Source organism: Hyaena hyaena, unplaced genomic scaffold (assembly GCF_003009895.1).
Source record: "Hyaena hyaena isolate Hyena2069 unplaced genomic scaffold, ASM300989v1 scaffold_182, whole genome shotgun sequence".
NCBI lineage: Eukaryota > Metazoa > Chordata > Mammalia > Carnivora > Hyaenidae > Hyaena > Hyaena hyaena.
Window position 1 is genome coordinate 2,577,544 of NW_024080814.1, and position 6,374 is coordinate 2,583,917.

General features: G+C 40.3%; 1 pseudogene; it reads left to right on the top strand.

Moving 5' to 3' along the window:
* The first annotated feature begins 927 nt into the window (after positions 1-927).
* LOC120237511 lies at positions 928-4,444 on the top strand (annotated as a pseudogene).
* The last annotated feature ends 1,930 nt before the right edge of the window (positions 4,445-6,374 follow it).

Sequence of the window (6,374 nt, forward strand, 5' to 3'; positions counted from 1 at the left end):
GTATTTCCCATGCAAAATGCAGTTTCTTTTTAGATCAAATCCTAGCTTGATCAGTACTATAGAAATAAATAAAATCAACCAAATGAAAAATGAAAAGTTGGGAAAGCTTCAGAGTGAAAAAAAGGAAAGACTTCAGGTGTGTCCTGATTGGAGGTTGTTGTAAAGGGGAAGCTGTAGGCAGGTTAACTAGAAGTGGGGCATCTTATGTGATTGGTTAAGGGTGTGTGCTTGACTTTCTCTGCTTTGTCCTAAATTGAATGTGGGGACAAAAAGTAGGGAAGCTATCAGTTATCAATCAAGTCCTGGCCATTTGGGGCTGATTGTTACAGAAGTTATTATTTAGCATTCTAGATTGTCACTAGAGATAGCAATCTGGCTTCCTATAGTCTGACTTAAAGTTGACTGGCTTCCTGGGTTGTTTATTGTACATAAAGGGGTTGGTTTCCTGGGCAAGTTGCTGAATGTTGTGGGTCAAAGTTCTATTTTTATATATGGTCTATTTTCCATTTGTATATTCAGTCTCTCAATACTTTTCTAGGGCTTAGTAGCCTTTGAACTCCCTGCGGTACACTCTGATTCTCGTGAAAGAAACAATTCAGGATATAAATGTTAGAAATCTAAATGAAAATTTTGGGAGGAGTACAAAATTAAAATTGAGTATTTGAGGCTAATAGCCATACAATATTTTATCTCAGAACCAACAATATGTGTGGTTGTATATTTCAACTTAACTTCATGCCTCCCCACTTTCTATATTCTCCCTTTCATTGTGGGGAAGGATCCTGGGAATTACATTTGCCAGAATCCCTCACCAGCGGGTTTCGGGTTAGATTCTCTCATGAGAGGTTTTTCCTCAAAATATAAAAAGGAAAAAAAAATCCCTATTTCTTCACTGGCAGCCACAGGAAGACAGGTGAAGACTTGGAGATGGTTAATGTGAAGTTTTACCAGTGGCTTCCAAACATCCTCCTGAAAAACACTTTGGTAAAGCAGCTAAAGTCAATGGAAGCAGCTTTCCTGATGTTCTTGCACTTTTAGATTTCCTGAAAGCTTGCAGGGACTTCCCTGACATTTGCTCTCCTAGCCCTTTGAACGGTTTGGTAAGTCCTTCTTTCCCAATGTTGAACCCTATTTTTGTTCAAAATACCTACATTGATTTTGTCTTTCTGACTGACCCTGATGGAATGATCAGATATTCTGCCAAAAATAGGGGTGTACACATTCTCTGAGAATGTTCTGGATGAAACTGGAAACTGGAAACTATTGTGAAACAGGGAAGACAAGATAAAGAGAAGTATAGCATGAAGATAGAAGCAGAGATTCTAAGATGCTACACTGCTGACTTTGAAGGTGTGGGAAGGGGACATGAACTGAGGAAACCTGGAGAAGGCAAGGTGTACAAAGAGAGATCCATGCAGCCCCTCGTATGAGTAAGAAATTGAGTCAGCTGTTCTGGAATAAGAGTCATTCTTCTTGGCCACTGTGCAGCAGAAACCATTAGCTTTAGGAGTGACACTGTCCGTTTGAGAACTGGAACACAGCTATTTTGAATTGAAGAGCAATGGTTTCAGAGAGAGATCTGATACCACTGTAAACATAAGAGGAAGCCCAGGACTGAAACCTTTCTGTACTGGATGGCAGGTGGACAGTGGCACAAGATCGCATTTGTCAGCAAAACCAAAAGCATGATCTATTCAAAGGAATCATCTGGGATGAGAATATCATCTTTATGCGAAATGGATACATAACACAGTGTCTGAACCTGAATCACCCTTGCCAACTTGCAGTGATTCCTTAGGCGTGGTGCAAAGAATAGTGTACTTACAGAGGCTTTTGGCCAAGATGCCTACAAAACTAAATTATGCAGCAACAAGACTTAGTCATTTGGAAAACTGTCATTGCGAGAAGACCTGCCAAATGAGTGGACCACTCTATAGGCACCAAGTCTCCTGGGTTGATGGTGATCACTATAGGAACTGCACATGCAGACAAGGTGCTGTGGAATGTTGAAGGATGTGCTGTCCTAGCCTTCTCTGTTGTTCCCCAGGAACCCTCCTCATGCATGTTGCTGTTCAGTGCTGTAAAGTCTGCTGACCAAAATGTGTCTGTGGAGCAAAAGTCCTTGCAGAAAGTCAGCGGATTTTAGCTAAAAAGCTGCGGGGAATGCTGAGGTGGAGTTTCAGTAAAGAACTACAGAAGCATGCCCTCCTTTGAACTGCTCAGAAAAGAATCACATGCAGTAGAGGTTATAACTTTTGTGCAGAAGGATCTAAATGTGATGAAAACTCACAGTGCAAAAACTAGAACACAAAAGCTACTTGTGAGTGTGAGAATGATTATATTTCTATCCAGAAAGATTCTGACTGCTGTGAAAGTATTGAAGAGTGTGCAGCTAAGATGCATTACTGTCATGCCAATACTGTGTGTGTAAACTTGCGCAGCTTATATCACTGTGACTGTGTCCCGGGATACATTCATGTGGATGACTTCTCTTGTACAGAGTATGATGAATGTGGCCATGGGCAGGCCGCACAACTGGGATGAGAATGCCATCTGCACCAACACTGGCCAAGACACAGCTGCACCTGCAAACTGGGTTATGTGGGGAATGGGACCATCTGCAGAGCATCCTGCCAGGAGGACAGCAAATACAGAATATCTGTGGCTCTTAACAAATGCATCTGGATTCATAGGAAGCCACTGAGAAAAAGATATTGATGAATGTACAGGGGAAACCATTGAGTGCCACAATTATTCCTGCTGTGTTAACCAGCCAGGGTAGTACCACTGTGAGTGCAGAAGTGGTTTTTATGATGATGGGACCTATTCAACTGTCTGAGGAGACCTGTATTGGCATTGATGAATGTGCCTTAAGAACTTATACCTGTTGGAATGATTCTGCCTCCATCAACCTGGCAGGGGGGTTTGACTGCCTCTGTCTTTCTGGGCCCTCCTGCTCTGGTGACTGCCTACATGGAGGAGGACTGAAGTGCAAAGGGCAGGTGTAGACTGTGAAAGAAAACAGGTGTTCTCTCCATTCCCGTGTGGACCGAAAGACACTCTGCCAGTAGACAGCTTGTGATTGCTTGAATCCAAACATTGACCTTTTCTGTTGCCCAAAGTATGACACCAGTGTCATGAGTCAATATTTAGATCAAAATGGACACAAGCTGTATCAAAGTGGAGACAGTTGGACTCAGAGCTGCCAGCAGTGCCAGTGTCTGGAAGGAGAATTAGATTACCGGCCACTCAGTTGCTCCAAATTGAGCTGTAAGTACAGCCACCTTGGAAAGGCATTGTTTTCCCCCACTGAGCCAGTGACCCCTGCCTAGCTGATGACACTGCCTATGCTATCAGAAAAACTTGTCTGGATGGTGGTGGCATTTTGAGGCTTAGCAGCTCAGTGTGAACATGGCCGGATCTCCCTGCAGAACCTGCGTATGCAAGAATGGAAATGTCTGCTATCGTGTGGATTGGAGTATTTTCATAATAACTGAAGTATATAAAATGGAATCATCGGGACGCCTGGGTGGCTTAGTCGGTTGAGCGTCCGACTTTCGCTTGGGTCATGATCTCGTGGTTCGTGGGTTCGAGCCCCGCGTCGGGCTCTGTGCTGACTGCCGGCTCGGAGCCTGGAGCCTGTTTCAGTCTGTGACTCCCTCTCTCTCTGACCCTCCCCTGCTCACGCTGTCTCTCTCTCTCTCCTAGAAATAAACAAAAATATTTTAAAAAAATGGAATCATCATCATGGGAGAAAAATGGACAAAAATGACCATCCAATATGATGAAGAACAAAAGTTAGTGTGTGTGTTGCGGGGGTGGGGGTGGGGGGCTTGTTTGTTTGTTTTACCACAGGCAATTATCAAAGTCTCCATCTGAAGAAGGTGTTTGGGGACTGCATTTTGGACCTACTGTTTTGTTCATTCATGTGAACCGAGTCTAGGGGATATACAATGCAGTGCCTTTAAGTCTTTGATTGTTAGAAGTTTCTCATGTTGTAAATCATGTTTCCATTATCAGATCATTTGAAAATACATTTACATGATCTCAAGGTAATAGTTGATAGAAAGTTTCATTTATTTTGTGTACTAACATAATAAAGACTCAGCTCCTTTTATTTATTTTTTCTGGATTTTTGATTCAAATTGTACAAGTTAAGCTGTCTAGTGGGATTTTTGTCACCCCTAACCAAAGAAACAAACAAAACCCAGCAAAAACAATTGATAGTAAAAGAGTAAATGTTTTAGGTCTCACATATTAGACTTAACTTCTTAATATGGGCTTCATTTCTTATTTTTTATCATTCCAGTGTCTAGCACAAAGCTTTGCACAAGTCTGTCATTCAGTAATATCTGTTAAATCAAGTCGAATTAACTATGCAGATGAAAAAAGAAATAGGAATTTTGAAGCAAACAAAGTCAGAAAAGCAGTTGATCAAAAATGAAAGTAAGTATAAAAAAGAAAATAATAAAATCATGACAGTGAAATTATATATCCTGGTAAGCCTCTTCTACAAAAAGGAAATTTAAGATCAAAAGCATTAATTAGTAACAGTCTTAGAATTTTCCTATGATTTATTTTTTATTGTATTTTACCTTTTATATTTAAGAAGATATAAATATATATAGAGAAGATATTTAATGCTTTTCCTCACATTCCTTGCTTTCTGTTATTCTTAACTCCTTCCAAACTATTCTGAAATCCTTTCACTCTCTGTTACCAGCCTGTTAGAAATTATTGTTACTAGCCTAATGCAAGCAACACCTACTTCATGGGGACTTCTGCAGTAATCTCTCAACTGAGCTCTCTGCTCCCACCCCTGCACCCTACACCCCCAGTTTATTCTTCATGTCCAGGATGTTAGCCACCAGCCACATGGGGCTACTGAGCACTGGAAATGCTGTGGGTTTGAATTGAGATGTGTTGTAAGTTTAAAATACACACTGAATGTAAGAAATGTAAGATGTCCATGAACCTTTATGTTGATATGATAATGACCTGATGGCTTGGGTATGTTGGGTTAAGTAAAATCTATCAGTAAAAATAGTTTGATATGTTCCTTTTCACTTTTAAAAATGTGAATAATAGAAAATTCAAATGTCCTATGTGGTTTGCAATATATTTTTACTAGACAACCCTGCTCTAGATTGTAATCAGTAATTTTTTTAATTCATCTTATTACCTTGCTTTAAACGTTGCACATAGGATCAAGACTGAAATTTGTAATGTTGCCTTTAAGCATCTGTCTAATCTGGCTTCTCCAGCCCCACATCCTCCTCCTCAACCCTGATAGCTTTGCCCTTCTTGCAGTTCCTCAAAGCCACTCTTCTCTTCTTAGCTGCAGTTCCTCTTACATGCTATTTCATACCTGAAAAGCTTTTCATATACTCCATGTGTCTGGTCCCCACTTATCCTTTAGGTTTCAGCTGAAATGTTACTACATGAGGGAGGCATTACTTGACAGCCTTATAATCTTAGCATGGGTGGTCATAACAAAATGTGACAAGTGGCTAGGTGGCTTAAACAACAGAAATTTGTTTTCCCACAGTTCTGGAGGCTGGAAGTCTGAGGTCAGAGTGCCTGCATGGTTAGGTTCTATGTAGGTTCTCTTCCAGGCTCTGAGATGGCCACCTTCTTGATGTGTCCTCAAATGGCAAAGAAAAAGAGACAGAAGCTCTCTGTTATTTCTTCTTATAATGGCACTATTCCCAGAAACAATCAACAAAACTAAAAGACAACCTATGCAATGGGAGAAGATATTTATGAATGACATATATGAGAAAGGTTTAGTATCCAAAATCTATAAATCTATAAAGAACTTATCAAACTCAACACCTAAAAAATAAATAATCCAGTTAAGAAGTGGGCATAAGACATGAACAAACACTTTTCCAAAGAATGTATCCAGATGGCTAACAGACACGTGAAAAGATGCTCAACATCACTTGCCATCAGGAAAATACAAATCAAAACCACAATGAGATACCACCTCACACCTGTCAGAATGGCTAAAATTAACAGCATAGGAAACAACAGATATTGGTGAGCATGCAGAGAAAGAGGAACATCTTACACTATTGGTAGGAATGCAAACTGGTGCAGCTATTCTGGAAAACAGTGTGGATGTTCCTCAGAAACTTGAACTACCTACCTTATGACTCAGCAATTGAACTGTGAATTATTTGTACCGAAGGATACAAAAATGTTGATTTAAAGGAGCAAGTGCACCCTGATGTTTCTAATAGCATTATCAACAATGGCCACATTGTGGAAAGAGCCCAAATATATATAATTCTTGTGGCACTAAGCCTTTAACTTGTGGGATGTGGTGCAATTCAGCAATGAGTTAAATTATATATATATATATAAGGGTA